We start from the raw sequence: 25,967 nt of genomic DNA, 5'->3' as shown, positions 1-25,967 counted from the left end.
CCTCCCCGGGGTGCGGGGTGGGGGGATGGAAACCTGTGGCTCCAACTGCGGCTGTTTGGATGGGCTCTGACTCGCCCTGACTGGGTGAGGCTAACAAACAGGAGGCTGGGAGGTGGAGGGAGGCCCCCCACTGCTCCCCCCTCCCGCTGCTCCAGGCTGTGACGTCATAGCCCCCAACTGCAGACCCCAGGGGGGGCGCGCGAGCAGCGCGGGTCGAGTCTCACCGACCCCCAGGGGGATTCCTCGCGCGCCCGGTTCTTCGCTGCAATGTTTTTTAGAGTGGTGGTCTGCGGAACCCCGGACCCGCGAGACGCTCTGGGAATGACGGGTTCCGACACAGCCAAGTTTGGGAAAAGCTCCTTTCTCCCAAACAACCCACCCTCGTCGCAGCTTCCCAGGGTTCTCCGGTGCGTTCAAAGGCTCTGAGCGACCCTGCAGTATGAAACGTGAACTGCAAAAAGGCGCCAGCCCAGCCTGAGCGCCAGGGGAGAAACCCGCCCCCCCCACAGCAGGTGCCGGGGCGGGAGGCGGGGCTCCCCGCGTCTGCGCCTGCGCGGCCTCGGGGCGCGTGCCCCCGCCCATCAGCTCCCGGACGCCCCTTCCCTCGCCTCTGGAGTGTGCAGACGCCCATTTGGCGTTTCCTAAAAAAAAGCCGAAAACCCAGGCTGAGCCCCCAAGGACAGCTGGCCAATGAGGCGGCGAGCCGGAGCATGACCGCATCAGCGAGGCCGCCCATTGGCTGCGCGGCCCTGAGGCGACGGCGGCGGTGCCTCGGGCCCCGCCCCTGCGCCGTGCGGCGGCGCATGCGCCTTTCGCAGCCTGCGCGACGGAGACGAGGACCCGAGTCGGGCGCCGGGTGCCCTTGGCCTCGGACCCGGGGGCGCTCGTCTGACGGCGGGTCTCCCGCGTGCTACCTTGTCAGAGCGGAGTCGGTGCACCCGTTGGGGGTCGAGAGTGCGGGCCCGGGTCGTGCTCGCGCCGGGGAGCCCCCGTGCCAGCCCACCTCAAGCCCTCCGTGCTGACGCCCCTAAATTATGTAACACCTGCCTCTGTCTCCAGGAATGGAGATCCCATTCCGGATATTCCCGATTCCCTTGGCTGCCAGCTGGGCGAAGGGAAGTTCACGTTCAGCCTCCGGAGAGTGTCCTTAAGTGGGTTTGGGGAGGGGGGCCCCTCCGCGTCCCCCCTCTGTCCACTGGCTGGAAAGGAGGCGGGCTCTCTGGGGCTGCAGCAGCCAGTGTGGACCATGAGGTAGCACCCCAGGGATCGTGGGCAGCAAGATGGAAATAGCCTAGATTGGGGGCAGTTTTGAGAGTACCAGCCCTAGATGCGTACCTCTGCATGTTTGGGTGTGGATGTTATATGTCTCTTCTGGGGCTGTCAGTAGGTCGTGTGTTTGGACGGGGAGGGGAGAGATTTGTCTTAAGGACTTGGCTTCTGTGAGTCTGACACCTGCAGAGCGGATGCTGCCCCTGGAGTCTGCAGCCACTGGCCCTTGAGTGGTCTCTTTCCTCCTAAGGCCGTCAGCTGACGGGGTGAGGGCCACCCACACTGTGGAGTTCTGTCTGCTGTCCTCCCAGCGACTACCGGAGGTTCGTCTCCTTCACAGCCGTATCTGCTGGGGGCTTGACCAAGAATTGGGGCCGTGGCCGATGTGGGCTCCGTGCCCCCTCCCCTCGTGCACACCCAAAGCTTCAGTACCTACGTTGAAGCTTGCACCCCAGTATTTCAGAGTGGGATCCTGTGTGGCCTTGAAAGAGGTGCTTGAGTTAAAATGAGGCTGTGAGGATGACCCCTGACCCCACCTGATGATGTCCTTTAGGAGCAGTAGCTGAGGACACACAGAGGCTCAGCGGGAGAGCCACCCACAGCAGAAACAGCGGGAGAGGCCCCAAGCGGCCAAGGACAGCGGCCTTGGAGACAGCCCGGCCGGCGTCGTGGTCCCTGACTTCCAGCCTCCGGAACTGACAAAGAGCAAGTTCTGTTAAGTCACCCAGTCCGTGGCATTTTAAAAAAGATTTATGTCTTTATTTGAAAGGCAGCGTTACACAGGGAGAAAAAGAGAGATGGGGCGGGGGTGGGGTGGAGAGAGAGAGGTGGGGTGGAGGTGGGGAGGGGAGAGAGAGAGAGAGAGAGAAAACCGTCTGCTTGCTGATTCACGCCCCAATGGTCCCCGATGTTGGACCCTGCCAAAGCCAAGATCCAGGAACTCAGTGTGGGGCTCCCGTGTGGGTGGCAGAGGCGGAAGCCCTCAGACCATCGTCCCTTGTTTTCCCAGCTCATTACAGGGAGCTGGATCAGAAGTGGAGCTGCTGAGACTCATGGGACGCTGGTGTTGCAAGCGGTGGTTCGACCCACTGCACCACCGCGTGGGCCCAGCCGGTGGTATTTTGACAGAAGCCCTAGGAAGCAAGGACACATGATGCAGCCAAGTTGACACATAGAGGTAGCACTGCCGTGGTGCTTCCGTAGCCAGAGCGCATGGAATGGGGAGGCGGGCACAACTCATTCGCCTTCGGGGAGCTGGTGGGCGAGGACACAGCTCCCAACAGTCCTTCTGTTTCGGGGCAGCCTGAGGTCCGTCTTCCTGTGTGGCAGCCACGGGCAGCTTCCAGGAGGCCGTTTCTTGTGTGGACGTCTGTCTCTGTGTCTGGCCAGCAGTTGGGTTTCTAGGGACGGTGAGTCTTCCCGCCATCCTCGCACATCTCAGACCTAAATTCCCCAGCATGCACCGGCACCCAGAGTTGTCGTCTTTGTGATTCTCATCAGAGCAAGGCAGACCTCAGGGAGGACACGGGTACTATTGGAGACCCCCGTACCGGGAAGAAGACCCAGTGGCTGTGCGTAGCAGACATGACATGTTCTCTCCTGGCCTGGGGTCTTCTCATGGACTTATTTTATAAATTCAGAATTTTTTCATCTGTCCCTCAAATATCCAAGACTAGCCTGAAAGCACACAGTGATCCGTCGCTAGGTTGCACAGAGGGGGAGAAAGAGAGAGAGAGAGAGAGATTCCATGTGCTGGTTCATTCCCCAAGGGGCTGGGCCAGGCTGAAGCCAGGAAGCTAAAACTCCATCCAGGTCTCCCATGTGGGTGCAGGGGTCTAAGCCCTTGGGCCGTTGTCTGCTGCTTTCCCAGGCACATTAGCAGGGAGCTGGATCAGAAGTGGAGCAGCTGGGACATAAGATGCCAGGATTGTAGGCAGCAGCTTAACCCACTGCCCTGCAGTGCTGACCCCAACACTGAAGATTCGCATGACGATTGCCAGCATCCACAGTAGCTCCTGCGCATTGCTCTATTTGGCTTGTAAGATTCATCACATCACCAACACCACTCTGTCCCTTATGACTGGGGGCAAAGCACTTTGCGTGCATTGCCAGTGGTGCTTTGTCCAGCCGTCCCGTAGGCAGTACTGTTACATCTCCCTTTTTTACAGCTAAGGGAGGTGAAGGACTTGCCAGCATCATCCAGCCCACAGTGGTGGCAGGACCAGACGCGTACCCAAGCTATCTGCACAAAGCTGGCACCCTGACCTGTGCCCCATGATGTCTTTTTCGGGGGCTGCAACCCCCTGGCGGGGGGACCCACCTTGTGTTTGCTGCATCGGGTGTGAGCTGGGCCTCCCCAAGGCTCCTCTGGCCTGGGCTTCCGTGTGTGGGTACCGGGAGGAAGGGGGGGAGGCCAGCTGTGCGGCTGCCTGGCTGGGAGGCGGGCTGTGTATTGATTGACTGAAATTGGATTTGTTGACACAAACTGCCAGCGTTTCGCAGTGATGAAAGGATTGCCCACCGGCCTTCTACAAGCAGATTTCCCCGAGGGCCGCAGAGCTGCTGGTGTCGTTCTTTTGTGGCGAGAAGAAAGCAATTAGGAGAGCGGGCGAGGTTATTAGGTGGGATAGCTCCCCTCAGCCCCTGCGCGCGCCGCGTGCTGCGTGGCGCGGGACTCCGGGCTCCCAGTCCTACATGCTGGGGGTTCTGTTTGCACCTCTGCCTCTGCGTAAAGCCGACCAGGGGACAAACACAGCTCGTGTGTGCTGACTCCAAGGCATATGGAGAGCGCACACACGGATTTGGGTCACCGAAAGAAACCAGCAGGTGGAACCAGCTTTAGCAGACTTTAAAAATAACAACATTACAGGAGTCTAAATGCTAATCCATGAATGCACACGATATACTCCTCTCTCTGTCTCTGTCTCTCTTCTCTGTCTCTCTGTCTCTCTGACTCTCTCTCTCTCTCTTCCATCCTTTTCACGGAAAAAATATTTAGACTTGGGCCAGCGTTGTGGGTAAAGCTGCTGCCTGCCATGCTGCCATCCCACATGGGTGCTGGTTCATGTCACTGCTGCTCCACTTCTGATCCAGCTCCCTGCTAATGGCCTGAGAAAGGCAGTGGAGGGTGACCCACACGTTGTGGGCCCCTGCACCCACATGGGAGACCCAGATGAAGCTCCTGGCTCCTAGCTTCAACCTCGCCCAGCCCTGGCTGTTGCAGCCATTCGGGAGTGAACCAGCGGATGGAAGATATTTCTTGCTGTCTCTCTCTCTCTCTCTCTCTCTCTCTCTTTCTAACTCTGCCTTTCAAAATAAATAAATAAATCTTTTAAAATAATTCAAAAATTCACACTGGTATGGTTTACAAGGTGTATTTCATGATATGACCAGCTGTGGCCAGCTGCAGGTGGCAGGGAGCGAGGAGGAAAGGAGGGTGGGTTCTGCTGGGATGCGTTGCTTCAGCAACTTTTCACTAAAATTTGGAATCTATGCAGGACCAGGCACGCTGATATGGAATGCAGGCATCCCAAGAGGGGATTCAACCGCCGTGCCAAAACACCCACCCTGACACCTGTATCTTGACAGGAGGTCCCTGCTACCTGTGAGGTGAGGAGGATATGAAGCAGGAGTGGGTGGGATAATGTTAAAATCAAGGTGTGCATTTAATTTATTGTGTCCCTACATGCATGCATCCAGCAAATATTTCCCAAGGGTTGGGGTTTAGGGCTTACTGAGGGCACTGTGTAGAGAGAGGACAAGGAAGACGAAGCCTACACCCCGAGGAGCTTAAATTCTAGATGGTAGATGTCAGATCCAGCTTGGATCCTGGCTCTGCCTCTTCCCACCTTCCTGTTCTTCCTCACCTGTGTGATGGATGGAAGATGCCACAGACCCTCTTGATGTTCTTCCTGCTCACCCTCTCTGGATGTGGGCCAGCCCCACGCCTACCCCAATCAGTGGAGCCCAGAGGAAACCATGCACCTCCAGGCCCAGGCCTAGACCCCAGGAAAATGGCAGCGTCTGGAGTCGCGGGCTACTGTGTAAGGAGTTCTCCCATTCTGAAGCCACCGTGTCCCGAGGGAGCCCATTGGTGAAGAAGCTGGCTGGGGAGAGAGTCGTCAGGACATCCCCCAACCATTCAGGACTTTTCGACTGGGGTTCCAGACACACCATGGAGCAAAGCAAGCTGTTTCCACTGCCCTGTCCGTATTCCCCACCCACAAAATGTTGAGAAAGTATCAGGGTAATATTTTTTTAACAAAGAGTGATAGAGACAGGGAGAGTCAGAGAGAGAGAGAGAGCGAGAGAGAGAGAGAGAGAGAGAGAGAGAGAGAGCACACTAGCTTTTCCATCCAACAATTCACTCCCTCAAATGGCTGCAACAGGCAGGTCTGGCCTGGGCCAAAGCCAAGAGTCAGGAATTCCACCCTAGTCTCCCACATGGGTGCAGGGGTCCAAGTGCTGCTTTCCCAGGCACATTAGCAGAAGGCTGGATCTGAAGCAGAGTAAGTGGGCTACCAACCAGCACTCTGATCTGGAGTGCCAGCATGATAAATGGCAGCTTAACCCGCCATGCCACAACACCGGCCTTTAGGATAATAAATCGCCGTTTTCAGCTAGTAGGTTTTGTAGTAGCTTTTCAGCACTAGAAAATGGAACAACATGTAAATGGGATAATAATTCACATCTGATTTGATTGTTGGAAGCTGCTTTGTGGTTTCTGGTCCCAGACAAGTACTAAGTCAATATTCCCCTTCTTTCCCTTTGGATGGCTTATTATGAAGTCGAAACCTGGCCCTGTCTTGACTCAGCCTGTCGGAGTGCTGTAGACTAAGTCCTGTTCTTTTCTGGTCTTTAGATGTATGGAAATGACTCTTGAGGTTTTGGACGATCATACCATGCTGCATTTGCTGGTCCTTCCTCCCAGAAGCTGCTTGACTTTAAGATTCCCCTTGGGCTGTGTTGTCCTAGAAGGACCACGGCAGGTGCACCACGGGCAGTGATGGTCATTCTTCCCACTGTCTGGACACCACGCCCCAATGACTGTTGGCAGATGAGGCCGACGCTGCAGGCTTCTAGAATTCAATTCTTTTCATGACTCCATGTGCTTGCAGTCATTCTCAGCGTGATGATATCACACATTTGACCCACTGTACTCTTCCTCTTCTTCTCCAAATCGCTTATGAAAATGTCGGATAGGGCTGTGGTAAAGGTATGCCCAATGGAGCTCTCTCTCTACGTTGACATTTGCGCATTGATAGGCCCTGCTGGGTATGTTTGTTCAACCAGTCGCCTGTGAATCACCCAACACTTCTGTCATCAGCCTACATTTTGCCCATCTGTTTGTGGGAATATTCAGTTTAGCTCTTTAGCATATATTACCTACTTTTGTTCTGTCACAGTAGCTGGTGTTGTTTGCCTGTGTTGGGTATCGTTGCAGGCAGGGGCCACATCCTGCTTTTCTGCTCTTGACCTCTACGTTGATCATGTGAGAAGCATTCAGTGGGCTCTTGATGAGCTCTTTCAGCCATGCCGCTCAATCAATAGGCCTGTTTTCTTATTTATGCCTTTTCTGACCCTATGGCATATTTTTGTTCATAATTAATTAATATGTAGGGTGTGTGGGAAAAATCTAATCGGATTTAAATTCTTGCTTAAATGCATCAACTACATTTAACCTAGGTTGAATCCCTAACAGTTGGATGATAGAAAATACAAGGAAGGGAAGATGCTAGGAGCGGTTTGCCTTAGCCTCCTGGGGAGCTGCTCTTCCAAGATGTCAGAGAAGATGCCACTGCGAAGGTGTGGGGCAGGCATTTGGCCTGGTAGTCAAGATATCAGTTAAGATGCCCACGTCTGGGGCAGGCATCGTGGCGCAGCAGGTGAAGCCACCTCCTGTGATGCCGACATCCCCCATGGGCACTGGTTCAAGTCCCGGCTGCTCCACTTCCAATCCAACAAAGTATTAGCAAACAGAATCCAACACTACATCAGAAAGGTCATACATCATGATCAAATGGGACTTATCCCAGGGATGCAGCATTTGCAAATCAGTAAACAGTGAGTCCCATCAGCAGGATGAAGAACAAAACCCTGTGCTTGTCTCCTTAGATGGAGAGAAAGAACATCACAAGATTCAACATCGCTTCATGACAAAAACTCTCGGCAAATGAGGTACAGAAGGAACACACCTCCAAATTATAAAGGTTATATACGACAAACCCACAGCCAATATCACGCTGCATTGGGAGAAATGGAAAATATTTCCCCTTAGATTCGGGAAAAAAGAATGTCCACATCACCACTCTTATTCATTGTAGTGTTGGCAGTGTTAGCAAGAGTGATCTGAGAAGACAAATAAGAGACGTCGGAATTGGAAAGGAGGAGGGAAAAAGACCCACATTTGCAGATTGCGTGAAGCTGCACATGAAAAAACCTGCACACGTCGCCAAAACGTTGTTAGAACTGAAAAACTATTCATAAAGTCACAGGGCGCAAAATCAACATACAAAAAATGGCATTTTTATACGTCAATAATGATCTTTCTGGAAGAGAATTAAGAAATCAATTTCATTCACAATCATTAGAAGAAATTAAATTTTAGTAATAGATTTAACCAAAGAACTGAAAAATTTCAATAAAATTATAAAATACTGATGAAAGAAGTCATGGAAGATTTGAAAAATGAAAATATATTTCAAATAAATAAATCCTTGTTCATGGATTGGAAAAATTAATTTTGTTAAAATGTCTATGCTGCCTCAAGCAAACTACAGATTTCATGCAATACCCATCAAAATTCCAGTGATATCTTTTATATAATTAGCAAAACACTTGTAAAAATTCATACAGAACCAGAAAAGACACAGAATAGCCAAAGCTATCCTGAGCAAAAGAAAAAAAAAATTGGGACCGGCGCTGTGATGTAGCAGGTAAAGCCGCTGCCTGCAGGCCCAGTATCCCGTGTGGATGCTGGTTCAAGTCCTGGCTGCACCACTTCCAATCCAGCTCTCTGCTATGGCCTGGGAAAGCAGTGGAAGATGCCCAAGTGCTTGGGCCCCTGCACCCGCGTGGGGGACCCAGAGGAAGCTTCTGGCTTCTGGCTTCGGATTGGCTCAGCTCTGGTTGTTGCAACCATCTGGGGAGTGAACCAGCGAATGAAAGACCTCTTTCCCCCCCACCCCCTGCCTCTCTGCAGCTCTGCCTTTCAAATAAATAAATAAATAAAATCTTTTATAAAAGAAAAGAAAATAAATCAAGATGCAAGCATCATAATACCTGATTTCAAGCATACTGCAAAGCTATCATAATCAAAACAGCATGGTACTGACATAAAAAGATTACCTCACACTATATACAAAAGTAAACTCAACATGGAGCCTACACGTGATACCTGAAACCATGAATTGCTGGAAGAAAACATAGGGAAAACACTTCAGGACATTAGTACAGGTGATGATTTTTTGGATGAGACCCCAAAAGTTCAGGCAACAAGAGCAAAACTAGACAAATGGGATTATATCAATCTCAGAAACTTCCTCACAGAAAGGAAGCATTCCACAGAGTGAAGAGACATCCTACAGGACTCTAGAAAATATTTGCAGACCGCTTACCCAGCAAAAAATTAATATCCAGCATATACCAGGAACTCCTAAAACTCAACAACAGGAAGCAACCAATCCACTTAATAAATAGGTGAGGGGCCAGCGTTGTGCCACAGCAGGGTAAGCCTCCACCTGTGGGGCAGGCGTCCCATACGGGCACCAGTTTGAGACATGCTGCTCCACTTCCCATCTAGCTTTCTGCTAATGCGCCTGGGAAAGCAGCAGCAGATGGCCCAAGTCTTTGGGTCCCTGCCACCCACATGGGAGACCCGGAAGAAGCTCCTGGCTCCTGGCTTCAACCTGACCTACCCGTAGCTCTTACAGCCATTTGGGGAATAAACCAGCAGATGGAAGATCTTTCTCTCCTTCAGTCTGTCCTCTCTCTGTAAATATGCCTTTCAAATAAATATAAAACAAATCTTTTTTTAAAAAATAGGCAAATGACCTGAATAGTTTTCAAAAGAAGAAATACAAATGTCCAACAGATGTATGGAAAAATGCCGAGCCATCAGGAATGTAAATCCAAACCACAAAGTGATATCACTTCACCCCTGTTAGAATGGCTCTGGTCAAAAAGGTAGAAACTAACAAATACTGCAAGGAGGGGAGAAAGGGAAACTCATATTCATGGCTGGTGTGTAAATTAGTGCAACCACTAGGGAAAACAGTATGGCGGTTCCTTAAAAAAAAAAAAAAAAAAAAACTGGAAAATGTCCCTGGCTGGATTCTGTCCTGTGCCGCTGTTCTTTGCAGCAGCGGGCGTCTACCCCAGCTGCCTTCACGCCCACCTATGTGTGTCCCACCACCCCATGGAGGGTTCAGTGGAGCTGCCCCAGGCTTCAGAGCTCTTCTCAGTGGTGAGCTAAAGGTCAGGAGACCATCACTTTAAAGTGGACAAAGACAAAGGTGAGAACCAATCATCTTTTTTTTTTCTTTTGACAGGCAGAGTTAGACAGAGAGAGACAGAGAGAAAGGTCTTCCTTCCATTGGTTCACCCTCCAAATGGCTGCTACTACCGGCGCTGCGCTGATCCGAAGCCAGGAGCCAGGTGCTTCTCCTGGTCTCCCATGCGGGTGCAGGGCCCAAGCACTTGGGCCATCCTCCACTGCACTCCCTGGCCACAGCAGAGAGCTGGCCTGGAAGAGGGGCAACCGGGACAGAATCCGGCGCCCCGACCAGGACTAGAACCTGGGGTGCCGGCGCCGCAGGCGGAGCAGTCAGTTAAGGCGCTGGTGCAGAGGCAGTGAGTCGTGCAATTATGGGAACGTTGGCCACTCTGAGATGTCCAGACAGCCTGCTGTTTCCCTTGAGAGCCCTGGAATGCCACCACCCGTGGACTCAAGGTTAACGCGTGGCTCAGGACCTGTGCAGGTTGGTGGACCGCACTTAGCCTCTGTGGGGGAAGGTGCAGAGTCAGAAGATGAAGAGGAGGAGATGTGAACCTATTCAGCGTATCTGGAAAGCGATCTGCCCCTGGAGCTGGCAGCAGGGAACCATGGGAAACAGTGAAGCTTGCAGCTGAGGAAGATGATGACGATGATGATGATGATGATGACGACGACAGTGTTGGTTCTGATGATGAAGAAACTAAGAAAAACCTCCCGGGAAGAATTCTCTATGAGACACCCTAATCAGGACTGCACAGAACTCAAGCAGAATGGGAAAGACTCAACACCAGCAACACCAAGTTCAAAAGACCCAAAATCCTCAAGAAACAGGAAAAAACTCCTAGAACACTGAAAGGACCTCGTTCTGTAGAAGACTTAGAGCAACAATGCAAGTAAATGTAGGAAAAGGTGACTCTCTTCCCAAAGTGGAAACCAAATCCATGTTCTATGAGGAGGCTAGTCAAGCTCTCTGGCAGTGGGGGAAGACTGTTTAAGAAAGCAGTTTAAACAGCTTGTTAATTTTTTTCATTTTATTTCATTTCTATAACAGTTGATATCTGGCTTTCCTTTTTATAATGCAGAGTGAGAACTTCCCCTACCATGTTTGGTAAATGTTGTCCAGGTTCCTTTGCCAAGAACGTGTTGTCCAAGATGCTTGTTCAGTTTTTAAAGATGGCACGCTACCCTTTGCTCGGTTTTAAGTATGTATGGGATGATATGAAAAGACACAGTAGTAGCAGGGATCAGACATGGAAATGGCGGGGAGGCAAAAATATACGTGTGAAATAAACTCAGGATTTTAATAAAGTAGAATTGCTACTCTTTCTAAAGAAGAAACTAGAAATAGAACTGTCATACATACGATCCAGCAGTCCATTACCAGCTATCTATCCAAAAGACAGAAAATCATGAAATCATTGTGTCAAAGAGATGTCTGCTATACTGTGTGTATTGCCGCACCGTTCACAACAGCCAAGATTTGGAGCCAGCCAAGATGTCCATCATCAGGTGAATGTGGTACACGGGCAGAATGGAATGTTCTTCAGTCGTGGACGGTTGAAGCCCGTCGTTTGCACAAACCGAGTGGAACTGGAAGGCGTCATGTTGAGTGAAAGAAGCCAGACACAGAAAGACAAATACTGCATGTTTTCCCTCATATGCGGAAGCTTAAGAAACTCCAAATGAACAGAGTGGCGATTGTAGGGGGCTGGGAGGTGTGGGGAGGAATAGGAGGAATTTGGATATTGGGCACCAAATCCGAGTTAGGTGGAAGGCGTGAGCTCCTGGTGTTACACAGCATGGTTGGGGGACTGTTGGCTCGCAATAGCTCAGTATGAATTTTGTGAACAAGTAGAAGTCGGCAGCACCAAGCCTCCAGTCATACGGTCACGTCACAGGAAGGGCAATGTTGATTATCCTGATTTGCTCAGTACACATTGTATACCTGTATTGAAGTGCCACACTGTGGCCCATAAATACATGCAATTATTAATGGAAAATTAGAAAAATTTTATGGGGAATGGAATTCCAACTTTCAAAAAAGGGATTTTTCCATTTAGACAAGATGTTCAAACCGGGGAGACATTGTGCTACGTGAAATAAGCCCGGGGCCAGCGCTGTGGTGTAGCGGGTTAAGCTGCTGCCTATGACGCCAGCAGCCTGTGTGGGCGCCGTGCAAGACTCAGGTGCTCCACCTGATCCAGTTCCCTGATAAGGTGCCTGAGAAAGCAGTGGAAGATGGCCCAAGTGCTCGGGCCCCTGCACCAACACAGGAGACCCAGAAGATGTTCCAGGCTCTTGGCTTCAACCTGGCACAGCCTTGGCCATTGCGACCATTTGGGGAGTGAACCAGCAGCTAGAAGATCTCTTTCTCTCTGTCTCCCCTCTTCTTTCTGCAACTCTGCCTTTCAAATAAATACAAAAATAAATCCTTGGGAAAAAAGAGATCAACCCAACACAGAAGCACAAATACTGCATTGTCCCACTTACGTGAGGTACCTGAAATAGTTAAACTCATAGAAGAGGAGATAGAACAGAGGTTACTCCTGGCTGTAGCAAGGGGAAGATGGAGAGATGTCCAATTCATATAAAGTTTTAGTGATGCAAGATTATTTTTTTGTGGGGATCTTCTGTATAACATAAAGCCTGTATCAACAATACTGTATTATGCACGTAAAAATTTGCTAGGACTGTAGACATCATGCTAAGTGTTCTCACTACAAATAAAATGAAAGGAAACTTCTAGAAGTGATGCATAAGCCCCTTTGATACTGTGATCATGATTTCATGTGTCCAGACTCATCAGACTGTATATATTAAACACGAGAACTTTCAGTTATTCCACAATAAAATTGCTTTTTTTTTTTTAAAAAAAAAAAAAGGGGGGGGAAATAATCAGATCAGGAAAAGTTGGTGGGTCGTAGGAACTTAGAAGAAAATTTTCAACCTACTATTTAGCCACTGAGGGTAGGATCAGCCAATGAGGACTTATTAAGAGCAAATGAAGATATCATTATAGTGGTTATAAATGTGTTTATTTTGCTCTATTACTGCTTACATTATGTATGACTAATAAGTGAGTTTTTAAGTTTGGCTTTTGTCTAATCAAATCAATATTTACTGAGGCAGTATTAGGTAGTGACTGAGACTCTGCAGTGGCTAAGCTATATTCAGATCTCTTCTTGCTCATCAACTTGGGTGCATTATCTAACATCTTTAGTTGCATCCTATGGCATCTGCAGATTTCACGGGGTTTGCTGGAAGAATTCAATTAGATAAGACATGTAGGATGTTTAGAATAGTGCCTGGCATGTGGGCATTGCTAGTTAAATGACAGCTATTATTGTTTTTTTAATACTTAAAAAATAGTGTCTTGGGGATGTAAGTATTCAAAATCTGAACTGCTCATTCTTATATTGAAATAGCTACTGTGTAACTTTAAGAAATACACGCTGATACAAATACATTGATAAAGAAGTCATTAGGAAGAAAACAAACTTAGGATACTCTCAGGACAGTCCCCAAACCTTCAAATAACAAAATCAAAGTTACAGAAAGAGTAATGACTCCTGATCTGAGGAGATGCGTTATTTATGCCAATAATATTCTCAAGTGTTAAAGTATCACCACGGGTAGAAGTTAAGTAAATGGAAGGTTGATTTCCTTCCTCCCTCACTCACCAACTCCCGAGATTTCAGTGGTCTTAGGTGGGAGTTCAGAAGCCAACATCCTTACTGGGCACTGAAGATGCGTTGCAGCCCTGGTCTCTCCCTCCCACCTTCCTCCGGCTTTGCCTCTGCTGTTCCCCCCTGCCTTCCCTTCTTACGTTCCTCCCCCCACTCTCCTCCTTATATCCATCCATCCATCCATCCATCCTTCCATCCGTTCATCCATCTGTCCACCTGCAGTGCCTATCACTTGAGTCCCCTTCCTATTTCTGCTGAATCTGGAAGCCAAAAAGATCAGATATTTGCCGACCCCAAATCCTGGCAGCAAAGAGGTGGAACTCTGGCATAACCATGGCCACTGTGTGCTCCCACTAGAGACCTGGAATGCAGAGTAGGGAGGTGAGGGGGCAGGGTCAGTGGGGTCTGCAGTAGTGCAGGTGCCCCAACTGCCCATTGCTGGACACAGGCTTCCCAAGCCTCCCCAGTAGTGCTGGGTTCTCAGACCTGGCTCTCCAGGTTTTACCCTGCACCGGACCCACGAGTTACGTCACAGCCCCTAAGATTCTTCTTTCCGAGGTCTCCCCTAGGTCGATGCTGTGGTCTACAGCCAAGAATCCTGAGCATGGTGCCTGTGGCCACATGGAAGATGAGGTGCTGCCTGCGGCGTGTTCTGAAGACGACTCACCCAGTTATTTTGCAGTCAGCCGCTCAGTTTGACCGTTAATCACGACAGTGATGTCACTGTGGTGGCCATATGTACTCTCTCGATCTGAGGCCCTCCTCGACCTTGTAATATTATTAAATATGAGAGAGAACCCACTTGCTGCATAATCTCAAGTCAGCTCTTAGTCTCTGATTTTTAAAACAAAGTCCGTGATATCCCAGCTGTACTTTCGGTCATTCTTATAAAAATAAAGGTGGCCCAGGGAAGCCTGCATCCACTCGCCAGAAAGACAGTGAGCAGCTCGGGTAGGCAGCCGACCCAGTGCTCAGCAGGGCCGTTCTTAGTTTATTTCCATAACCAGGAAAGAACACACTGTATCTAAAACAATTCTTTACAATAAATAGAACGATGCATTTGTTTTTGTTGTAGGCTTCATCACCATTATTTGTGACATGCGAATATCATGTGGCCCCTTGGTTAATCACCCCCTTTTCTCTTCATTCGTTCTTCAAATCACTTAATTCCATCATCAACTTGGAAACTGGGCATGTGGGATTTTTAAAAAGATTTTATTTATTTATTTGAGAGGTAGAGTTAGAGAAAGAGAGAGGAGAGACAGAGAGAAAAGTCTTCCATCCACTGGTTCGCTCCCCAAATGGCCACATCAGAGCTGCATTGATCTGAAGCCAGGAGCTTCTTTCAGGTCTCCCACGCCTGTGCAGTGGCCCAAGAAGTTGGCCCATCTTCCACTGCTTTCCCAGGCCAGAGCTGGATCGGAAGAGGAGCAGCTGGGACATGAACTGGAGCCCATGTGGGATCGGCAGTGCCACAGGCAGAAGCTTAGCCTGCTATGCCACGGTGCTGACCCCCGGATGAAGATACCTTCACTGACATCTTGTCCGCTAAGCCAAATGCCTGTCCCTTCTGTATTCTTAAGTTGCTTCAGATGACTTACCCTGAAATCTTACCTACAGAAGACCATTAGGACTCTCAGGAAAACCTGTTGAATGCTGTCTTCCTTCTCAGTGCTGCAGGGGTGGTCACATCACGGTCTGCCTGGAGTCCTGCGTAATCTCCTTCTTGGGGTCACTGTTTCCATCCGTTGTTCCTGTAGGCACGCACACTCCAATTCATGGCTTTTGCTCTTAGCAATGAGAACACCGAGAAGCAGTTGTCCAGCCAAGAGGGCTGACCTTTCAGACGGCGGAGGAACCCCAGGAACCACGGGTCTGGTCCCGAGGTCCCTGCTTTGATCTGGGCTTGCTGCCGCCTCCTCTGTGGCGTGCTCTGCCCCACCTGTTTTAGCTTCCGAAGAAGCAGCACTAGAAGAGTGAACGGCACAGCCAGAGCCAGGAAGCCTAATTGCTGACTTGGGCAGATAGAAAAGGGGCTCTAAAAGGAGCATCTTAATCTTTGAGAGTCATCAATAATGTGACTATTTTCCCATGTTTTATGCAAATGTGATTTTTTGGTGGTAAACAGTAAGATCATATATGTATATATAATCCAAAATTGTATGCAATTAGCATTTGAAAGATTGTAATTATAGCCTGGCTAGGGCTTTTCTGTAGGTGCTAAAATGGATTTCTTGGCTGAATTATTTTGCAGTAGACTTAAACCACTAATTGTACACCTAAATGAAATTGAGTGTGAACAAATCGAATAACTTTTATTTTACCTTGGATAATAATTTATTGATGCAAATAAATCTGCTTAATTAAATCTGGCACAGCTAGGCCTGTGGAGGCCCCACATAAAGGCATTCTGTCACCCAGCTTTAGCCGTTATTTTAATTTTAGAATAATGTTCCCCCATTCTTAGAGAGAATTGTGTATCTATTAAGGCCTGTGGGAGCAGTGAGTTGTGGGTTCAGGATAGATCTCTTTAAAAGAAGTGATACTCATTTAGAATGTAACTGAATACATCCAGAATGGAAACGTGCCTTACCTTCCCTGGAAATGGCCTCTTAGTTCAGAAATTCCCAAGTCCTTCACAAACGTAGAAAGAGGGTGGAAACCGGGGCACACTTTATCCTGATCAATGATACCTCTTAGGCACCTAATCAAAGATAAGCCACTTAAACAAACATGAGTTTCCCAACACTTTCGCACAAAGCTATCAGGAACTGGTGGCTTGAAACAACAGAAGTACACTGTTGCACAAAATCGAGGTGTCAGCAGGGTCACGCTCCCTCTGAAACGCGCCTGGGGATCCTTGCTTGCTTCTTGAAGCTTCTGGCGGTTGGCTGATGGAGAGGGAGAGAGACCTCCTATGTGCTGGTTCACTGCCCAAATGGCCGCAACAGATGGGTCCGGGCCAGGCCAAAGCTGGGAGTCTAGAATTCCATCCGGGTCTCCCACGTGGGCACGGGGGCCCAAGCACTTGGGTCATCTTCCACTGCTTTCCCAGGTGCAGTAGCAGAGAGCTGGATTGGAAGTGGAGCAGCTGGGACTCGCATCAGTGCTCTGATATGGGGTGGCAGTGTTGTAGGTGGTGGCTTTACCTGTTGCACCACAACGCTGTGCCCAGGAGGCGGGAGCTTTATCCACAGGCTCCTATCCTGCTGCTGGAGGGTTGGCCCTTGCGTGACAATGGCCTTGCACTTCTGGGCTGTGTTTAGCACAGGCCAAATCCACTCACTGGTCTCCTGAGAAGCCCAGATGCAAACGGCAGAGTCAGCTTGAGTGTGTGTTTGTGCAGAACCATCCGTGGCAGCTGCAGCTGAAATGAGAGGCGGTCAGGGGGCTGTAGGGGGGCGTCAGAGCATCTCCCGCAGCCCGCCCGTCACACTGCTCAGATGTGCTGTGGCCCCACACGCAGCAGGCTCGTGAGGAAGCCTCCAAGGGGGTGGCAGGCTCCGGCTCCTCAGAGCACGTGTCCCCAGCAGGATACGGCTGGCTCTCATCTCCCCTTTCCATCATCCATCCTAGATGTCCCTACTCTTAGTGACGTCCGAGCTGATTTGGGCTTGGTGAGAGGCTCGACCCTGTGGTAGCTGCTGTTGTTGGTCCCTGGCTGTGCAGTTGCCCCAGTATTACTGAATCTCCAGTGAAAAGCCTGTGTCACACATCGCTCCATCCCACCCCTCACTCTGTGGCAGCAACTCGAGCTCCCCAGGATAATCCAGGGTCACCGTTCCTGCCCACGTATGAACTCCTCCTTTGGCCTGCTGGTCTGTGAGTGTGAGTCCGCAGTGACCTGAGGGCAGGCAGAGCTTTAGGCTTTGTGGAGGCATCACTGTGCTCTCCCGTGGGAGCCAACCTTCCTTCCCAAGGAGCTGTGCTGTCCACCGTCCCAGGGAGAGAAGTCCAGATTCCCCAAGTGGCTGACTCGGGGTGCAGGTGGGAAGAGTTAACACGATTCTACCTCTTGGTTCTCAGACTTATGTATTCTAGCCATCAGGGACACAGCTTCATACAATGGTCCACGGTTCAAGACTTACCCTGTCTCTTGGAGGATGGTGCCCCTGCCTCATGGGCTGTTTGTCCCCCAGATGGCTTAGCTGAGCCTTGAAGAGGCCAGTCCAACACCCATGAGAACTCTCCCAGGAGATGTGGCAGGCGGCATGAGAGCTGACCCCAGGGCCCTGCACTCCCTGTCCCGCCTCCCTCGCTCCTTGCATCCTGCAGGGTCCCACTTGGCACAGCGGGCACAGTGCTCATCTGGGTGGTATTCGTAGAGGCCCTGCACCAGAGAAGGAGACGCAGACAGCTTCAGAAGAGAGGTCAGTTCAGGCAGGGAGGGATGCATCTTTCCCCTCCACGTGGATGTGGTCTGATGGGATAAATGATGGGTCTCCCAGGGGAAGGTGCTGTATAAAGGGGTCAGTACTGGAATCTGCTGCTGATAGGCAAGGTTTTTGGGAGCAGGGCCAGCCAGGTGGCTCTTCCCTGGAGAAAGGCACCAGGGCCGAGAAGTCCCGGTATAATTGCCGATCCTGCCGCCATGGCCATGCCACTGAAGGGCTCACCGTCCAAGCACTGGGTGGGCTGGGGACACAGGATGACCGCCATTCATCAGCCAAATCCTCCTGGGAGCACCTCTTCCACCCTGAATCCTCCCTAGTGACAATGACATGATACGAACAATGTGTGGCAGCGTCCGATGGGCCACCCACAGCCTCTTCCCAGACATCCTTGATCTTCTAACCCTGCGAGAGGCGTCAGGACAAGAGAGGTAGGTGACACGGAGACCTAGGCTACCTTTGCTCAGAACTGATCCTCAAGAACTCCGTCCCCGTGTGCCTGCCCTGTTTGGCGGATCTGACCATGGCCAGCTCATGCTGAGTAGCGCCAGTCCCATCATCGCTTGATACCTCGTTTTCAGGCGCTTGATCTCTACTGCCCCATTAGTGCATGGGCAGCTGGGTTTGAATGGTGAGTACAATCAACAGTCCCCTGAATGGAGTGGACATGGCCTTTCTCCAGGACCTCATATATGCTGCATTGCAGATCTGCTGGGGTTTGTCAAAGGTTCCCTGTGCATCCTTTTCTGTCGTGGACACCCCCAGCACTATTGGACCTGCTGAATTAAATGACCTCAGCAGCGGGGTAGGTTTTACTGAAGTCTGGAATTTCTTTAGAGTTTTCCTATGCTCCGGGCTTCACTCAAAACCTGGTAGACTAATCAGCCCCCAAAACTGGATCAGAGAAATAATTGCAAATGCAATATAGCTTCCCTCCAAAAATCAAAAGTAGCTTACCAATGTACCTGTTTCAAATAATTTTTAAAAATTTACTGACACATTAAAATTGTACATATTCATGGAATACCATGTGATGTTTTGATACTGGATCTATGGGGTAATGTCCAATCAGGCCAAGTGTAGTTATCTCTTTAAACATTTATCATTTATTTATGGTGAGTCCGTTTAAAATCTTTTCTTGTAGCTTTTTAAAGAAAAAAACAGACACTACATTGTGAGTACCTATTTACTCTATTATCTAGTTACCCTACTGTGCAACAGAAATCAGAATATCTTACCCCAATCTAACATGGACTTAGTATATGTTAAATATCCCTTCCCCTCACCCCCCCCCCCACATAGTATTTAGCTATAGAGATGGGGTTTGGGGTGGTTCTTTTATTTAGAGATGGGGTTTGGGGTGGTTCTCTTATTTATTTATTTATTTGCATTACAGCACATATCCCAAGTCATGGGATCAGTAATAGAGTATTCCACCGTGATATCGGGGGAGAGCAGGAGCGTTAGGACAGATGGAAGGGAAGACAATGCCTGTGTATTTAGACCCCTTCCTGTAGCTCAGAACTGCGTCTGGTCCTCTTTCCTGAGGTTTGGAAGGGGCTTGTGGCCGGATGCAGGCTGAGCTGATCTGCTGCCGTCAAGATGCCACATCCAATTGTGCAGCTGGATCCAATTAGGACGCAGCTTAGCTAGGTCTGGGGAGTCCGCGCCGCTTATGAAAGCCCACCTGGGATCCGCAGAGCCCACACGGACAGACGGAGCGGGCTCCTGGCACCAGCTTCCGCCTGGAGTGAGTACCGCTTCGCTTTGCTGACTTAGGCGGCCAGAGGCACCCTCCAGGGTTCCCACCTGCTCCTTGCTGCCTCCTTGGTTCCTAATCCGCAGGTCAGGGAGACAGTCTGGGAGCTCTACCAGCTGCCATGTCCACGCACTCCAGTCACACAGCCTGGAGGTGACGGAGCAAGCACAGCATGGGTCCTCAGCCCCTCAGAAGCATCGCCGAGCCTGTCTTGGCAAGGACTCCATCTGTTACCCAGACTCCCTCATCCCCCACGGCCTCGCGAGAAGCTGCCACGGGATCGCGGGAGTTTCTTATAATGGTGTCAGCCTGGACCCTGTATGCCCTTAATTCCGTTTTCCCGGGATGAAGCTACACAGGTCCTTCTGGGGGAGCTTTGTGGTGCTGAGACCCTCACCCACCGGGGGCTAGCGAGGGATTATCCTTTTTCCTGTGGCACCTAACATCACCTGTCTGCTTAGCGTCTCTTAATATCCTTTCTGGGCCGGCGCCGCGGCTCACTAGGCTAATCCTCCGTCTTGTGGCGCCGGCACACCGGGTTCTAGTCCCGGTCGGGGCGCCGGATTCTGTCCCGGTTGCCCCTCTTCCAGACCAGCTCTCTGCTGTGGCCCGGGAGTGCAGTGGAGGATGGCCCAAGTGCTTGGGCCCTGCACCCCATGGGAGACCAGGAGAAGCACCTGGCTCCTGGCTTCGGATCAGTGCGGTGCGCCGGCCGCAGCGTGCCAGCCGCGGCAGCCATTGAAGAGTGAACCAACGGCAAAAGGAAGACCTTTCTCTCTCTCTCTCTCTCTCTCTCTCTCACTGTCCACTCTGCCTGTCAAAAAAAAAATATCCTTTCTGGTTATGCAAATCAAGAGATACCTGTGTTGGCTTCTCATCTACGTGTCCTCTGCAGGTGCTATGGTCAGCGGCCTCTGCCCCAGGTCATGTTTGCCTTGCCTCTGCCGGCTGAATGCCGCTGCCCAGCCTCCATACTCTGAACACCATTGTCCTCATGAGCACTGGAGAGCGCCGTCCCGTGGCGGTGCTTCCTGCTATGGACGACATTGGAGGACACCACCCCAGAGATTCCCAGCAATAGGGGGCCCCGCCCCAGTGAGCTTCTCGGTTCTCTGTGAAGGCTGTGTCCCCTGGCCGCCCAGGAACAGGGTCAGGGCCTGTGATCTGGCATAGGAAGTCCTCCTTGGGTCTTTTGAGCCCCTTCTCAATACAATGCCAAGGCTGATAGGCCTATTTTCTTACTGTAGGTGGGCCTCACGTCCCAGCTTCAAGGATGGGCACAATGGTCCTTTTCAGGACATCGGTCATGGGACAGCGTTAACCAACTTTCCCAAGGCCAGTGTTGTGTCGCAGTGGGCTCAGCTGCTGCTGGTGATGGTACCGTTCTATGCCACAGCGCTGGTTCGAGTCTCAGCTGCTCCACTTGTGATCCACCTCACTGCAGATGTGCCTGGGAAAGCAGCAGAAGATGGTCCAAGTGCTTGGGCCCCTGCACCCAAGTTGGGGACCTGGATAGCATTCTGGTCTCCTGGATAAATTCTGACACAACCCCAACCATTGTAGTCATTTGGGGAGTGAATGGTTGGATTGAAGATTCTTTCTCTTTCTCTCTGTCTCTGTCTCTCTGTCTCTCTCATTTTCTCTCTGTCACTCAGCCTTTCAGATAAATAAAATAAATTAAAAAAACAATTTTCTCCCACGCATGTTCATGTGCCACCTGCTGGCCCCACACTCCGGGGTCACCCCCACCTGGGTCTCCCTGGTTTCTGCTGGTACACGTGAGGGCTTCAACAATGTCAGTGAATAGTTTTCAACATCCGTATTTGTAATTGGACTGTGTTCCCCTCCCTAGGGCTCTACTGAGAAGTGACCTCGTTAGTAGTCTGTGATTGATAACAAAGAAAATACACAGTTGAGAAAATGGCTGGAAATAGGAAATGAACGAAGTATTGCTATGCACTATGAAGTCACTAAAGGGGAAAAAAAAACAGAGCTGTGGACCAGGTCCCCCGTGGCCAGCAGTGTCTCTTGAAGTCTATTTTCAACACAGCTGCCAGAGTTATTCTTTTAAGACAAAACCATGTCATTGTTCTGCTTAAAATCGTCCAGCAGCTCCCCGCCTATCCCAGGTCAAGGCCAAAGTCCTTGTGTGGCTCACCAGGGGGCAGCCCTGTTGTCTTCTGGACCTTGGCTCTCACTTTGGTGTCAGTCACACTGTGTAGCCGCACTGCCTCCTGCCATTCGCAAACACGTCAGGCACACTTCTGCCTTGGCCATTGCTTCTGCCCTGGGTCGCTCGCTCTTCCTAATTTAATTTAATTATTCTAGAAGTAGAGTTACACACAGAGAGAGGGAGAGACAGAGAGAAAGGTCTTCCATCCACTGGTTCACTCCCCAAAGAGTTGCAATTGACAATCGGCCAATCCAAAGCCAGGAGCTGCTTTGGGGTCTCCCTCGTGGGTGCAGGGGCTCCAGCACTTGGGCCATCCTCTGCTGCTCTCTCAGGCCGTTAGCAGGGAGCTGCATCAGAAGGGGAGCAGCAGGACAGGTTCAGCGCCCATACTGGATGCTGGTGCCACGAGCACCAGGAGGAGGCTTAGCCTGCCGCACTGCCGCGCCCGCCCCAGGGCTCACTCTTACCCACGCTGCACAGAGTGCTTGGTCTGAAATCCTCCCGTATGCTTCCCCTGACACTACTGGCTCCTCTTGTCCAGCTTCCGCCAACTCTGTATCATTAATTTATTATGGTTTATTATCTGCTTTCCCTGCGAAACTGTAAGCTCCGTGAGGGCAGGGTAGTTTTTTGCTCACTTATGTATCCTGATGTTTATGGAGCATTGCTTTGCACATAATAGATGCTTATTACATATTTATTTACAACGTTCTGGTGAGGCAGAGCAATCTGAAACTAAACAGTTAACTGCAACACAAAACTTGGACCAGATCTTTGATGAGTGTTTACAAGCTCTAATTAAATGTACTTGCAGCTATCAATACATCCATGCATCCTCAATGGATCTGTTTCCGGATTCCACGTTGAAGAATCCTGTTCAATTTCGTTAATTGTAAGAATGGGGGCGCTCGACAGGGCTAGCTCTGCCTCCTCTCTCCACAGTTCCTCACTCACACGACAGCGACCGAGCAATGGAACTCTTTGGAGTCTCGGTTTCCTTGTCTCTAAGAACGCAGGATCACATGAGATAAAATGTGCAAGCCCTCGTTCATTCAGTCACTCTTCACTGAGACCCACCGTGTCCTCGGCGTCCTTGTGGGCTCCGGGGAACCGTTCAGTGTTCTTCATCAAAGTTTATTGAGTGACAGACACCGTGCAAGACACTCAAAAGTCACTACGCTCCTGGAACTTGATTTTAGATGCGGGACACAGACTGTCGGAACCTCGAATGAGGAAGCGTTAAGGCAGTCAGACGGCATGATGGTTAATTTCCGTGTGACCTTGCCTGGGCCAAGAGATGTCCCGATGGCTGGTGAGACATCACACACGGGCGAGTCTGTGAGAGCGTTCCGGAAGGAAGGAACACTTGAACTTGTAGACTGAGTAAGGATCCACCCCCAGTGCCCTGTGCAGGTGTCACTCGGTCCATGGAGGAGCTGACTAGAACAGAAAGGTGGAGGAACAGTGACCTCTTGCCCTCTTTTCTTGAGCCGTAACATCTGTCATCTCCTGTTCTTGGACTTCGGAGCTTTTGCTCCTTAGGTCTTCAGACCCTGAAGCTTATGCCAGCAGCCGCTCCCCGGTGGACCAGGGCTCACTCTGTTGGCCCTCTTGGCTCTCAGACCTCAGACTTGCACAGAATCACATCAGCAGCCTTCCTGGTTGTCTGGCTTGCAGGTGGAATTTCAGGATCTTCTTGGGCTCCACGGTCCTGGGAGTCAATCGCCCTGAGAAGTCTCCTCTTTGGCTCTCTCTCCGTAAAGGCTGTTGGTTCTGTTTCCCTGGAGAACCCTGACGACCGCTCTGGGAAAACATTCCAGGGGAGAGAAGGGGCTGCAGACAGTGCATGATGAGCAGTGGCGGGGGTGGGGAGGGGAAGGGGACATTGCAGCCTCTCACCACACGCGTCACGACACTGGCTGGCCTCAAGGAGTGCACAGCACAGCCCCGTTTCTCCAGCACACAGCAGGCACAGCTTGGCCCTCCGGGGTGGTGTCTGCTGTTGTTGATGATGGTACATAGCCACTGAGGGAGGGACCTCTGGACCTGATGCCCCGTGACTCTGTGTCACACCTGCCAGGTCACTGGTCACAGACTCAGTTAACACTAATGACTTCCAAACGCACGCACCCACGCGAGGTTGGGCTGCTAGGTGTCAGTGCTAAACAGCAGCTCTTTTCTGCTCCAGTGAAGGCAATGTGAAGGCTGGATGTTTATAGAATGACAGAAAATTGTCCTCGTGACTATTTCTAAATGTGCACAATTTGAGAACTTGGGTAGACCCAGGTCCTGAGTGTATAAAATGCTCATTTTATGACAGTCTGAGGAGAACAGACTTTCTAGAAAAGGAAAGAAACCCATTATCTCCCCTAATGGATGTTATAGGAAATTTCTACTAAATATTGCATAAAATAAACTTAAAACAATTCTCTGTGCTGGCTTTATGGTGCAGTAGATGACTCCCACCAGAGAAAAAGTGATAATGGAGAGAGAAATATTTACCAAACCCAAAAGCGTGAGTCGTTTGTTTAGTCATTAACTCCGAGACTGACAGTGTTAAAATTGTAGAGCGAAAGACATTCATTTCTTAAACACATGAATATCATCATGCACATAACTTAAACGTTTCATTTTTCCCTGTTAAAACGACTCGTAGAAGGTAAGGATTAGTTAGATGATCTGGACTTGAGGAAGCTGTCATTTTAGACAGGAACATTTCCAAGGACAAGGAGAATTGGATGCATAGTCTTTGGGTTTCAGAAGTATGGGGTATCAGGAAAAAGGAAGGTCCAGTGTTCCTAAGAGGCCTTGTCTAAAGAAGCTGTCGGCCGGCGCTGCGGCTCCCTAGGCTAATCCTCCACCTTGCAGCGCCGGCACACCGGGTTCTAGTCCCGGTCGGGGCGCCGGATTCTGTCCCGGTTGCCCCTCTTCCAGGCCAGCTCTCTGCTGTGGCCAGGGAGTGCAGTGGAGGATGGCCCAAGTGCTTGGGCCCTGCACCCACATGGGAGACCAGGAGAAGCACCTGGCTCCTGCCTTTGGATCAGCGCGGTGCACCGGCCGCGGTGGCCATTGGAGGGTGAACCAGGAAGACCTTTCTCTCTGTCTCTCTCTCTCACTGTCCACTCTGTCAAAAAAAAAAAAAAAAAAGCTGTCAAGATTTCCTGAAGAGTTGCAGAAATCACCCCCCTACCCCCCACCCCGCACACACCTGCAGTGCCTTCCTCTTCTCTCTGTGCTTGCTGCCGTCTCCCTGGAGAGTGGAATGGTGGAAGGCAGCTCCCCCAGGCTCCAGGCAGCTGTCCCTGAGTATCTCGGCTCCCTCTTCTCCCCACCCAGCTGTCACTCTGACAGTCCAAATACACAGTCCACAATCGGACAGTCTGGTAAGTACAATGTGCTTCCTCCTTTGTCCACACACGTCTTGCCTCCCCTTACAAAGCAAGGGACAGGTCCTCAACCTCCAGGTAGAGTTGTGCTTCCAGTGGCTTTCCACAGTCATTCTTGAGATTGGGCTGTGCGCTACGTTTATGTTTAAGACTCTGATATGAATTGAAAACTCAACTAAGACCTTATAATATTCATCAATAAAACTTTCTCATGCACCAACGTACCTCGCGTTCATGAGGCACAACCAGCGTCCACCAGAGATTGTTTTTAGAAATAAAATGAGGAATTCTAAATGTTTGCTGCCTTCACTTATTGGAGCTGTGAGATCTTAAGTGGCCATAAATATAATCAAGGAAACAGAGAAAACCATGAAGTAACCTAGCAGAGGACTCTGTGTAAACAGACGCGGTGCTGGGAAAATTGGGGAAGATCGAACTTAAATTGTTTGTTTTGCTTTTCTTAGTTAAAAAGCAATGCATATTTATGTTGGAAAAAGTAGAAGTTCAGTGCAGGCCAAAGAAGGAGCTAGAAGTCATTGATAATCCCCCTGTAGTGAGATGAGACCCACTCTTCACAGCCCAGTTGATACCCTTCAGGCCTGTCTGTATTTTTCTGCTTCCATATGCATTTTCCTCTCAAAAAAAAAAAGTCACTTTGAGCACACTGTTTTACAACATGCTTTCCCACTTTGAATTCTATTCTGAACATTTTCTCATGTCATCATATTTTCTCCTACAAATTATTCGGGTTCCTCTTGACTTCTTTTTGTCATACCGTGTATCCAATATGGTGGCAAAGTCTATTGGCT

At 50.2% G+C, this 25,967-nt stretch overlaps 2 long non-coding RNA genes across 7 annotated transcripts; both read left to right on the top strand.

The window, feature by feature from the left end:
- Window positions 1-814: 814 nt before the first annotated feature.
- On the top strand, window positions 815-21,530 carry LOC103352262 (uncharacterized). 6 transcript variants are annotated; one of them, XR_011388824.1, is made up of 4 exons: window positions 815-1,592; window positions 1,823-1,983; window positions 4,767-4,878; window positions 20,495-21,283. It is a non-coding gene; the product is annotated as an uncharacterized lncRNA (long non-coding RNA). The 6 variants fall into 6 exon arrangements; XR_011388828.1 differs by lacking the exon at window positions 20,495-21,283 and adding an exon at window positions 15,122-15,869 and having other exon boundaries at window positions 1,823-1,974; XR_011388825.1 differs by having other exon boundaries at window positions 821-1,592; window positions 1,823-1,996; window positions 20,495-21,530.
- LOC138849721 (uncharacterized) lies at window positions 2,308-3,278 on the top strand. Its single transcript, XR_011388829.1, has 3 exons — window positions 2,308-2,446; window positions 2,572-2,678; window positions 3,140-3,278. It is a non-coding gene; the product is annotated as an uncharacterized lncRNA (long non-coding RNA).
- Window positions 21,531-25,967: the final 4,437 nt, after the last annotated feature.

Source organism: Oryctolagus cuniculus, chromosome 5 (assembly GCF_964237555.1).
Source record: "Oryctolagus cuniculus chromosome 5, mOryCun1.1, whole genome shotgun sequence".
Classification (NCBI taxonomy): Eukaryota; Metazoa; Chordata; class Mammalia; order Lagomorpha; family Leporidae; genus Oryctolagus; species Oryctolagus cuniculus.
Note: the sequence above shows the minus strand (reverse complement) of the source record. Positions and strands in the feature narration are given on the sequence as shown.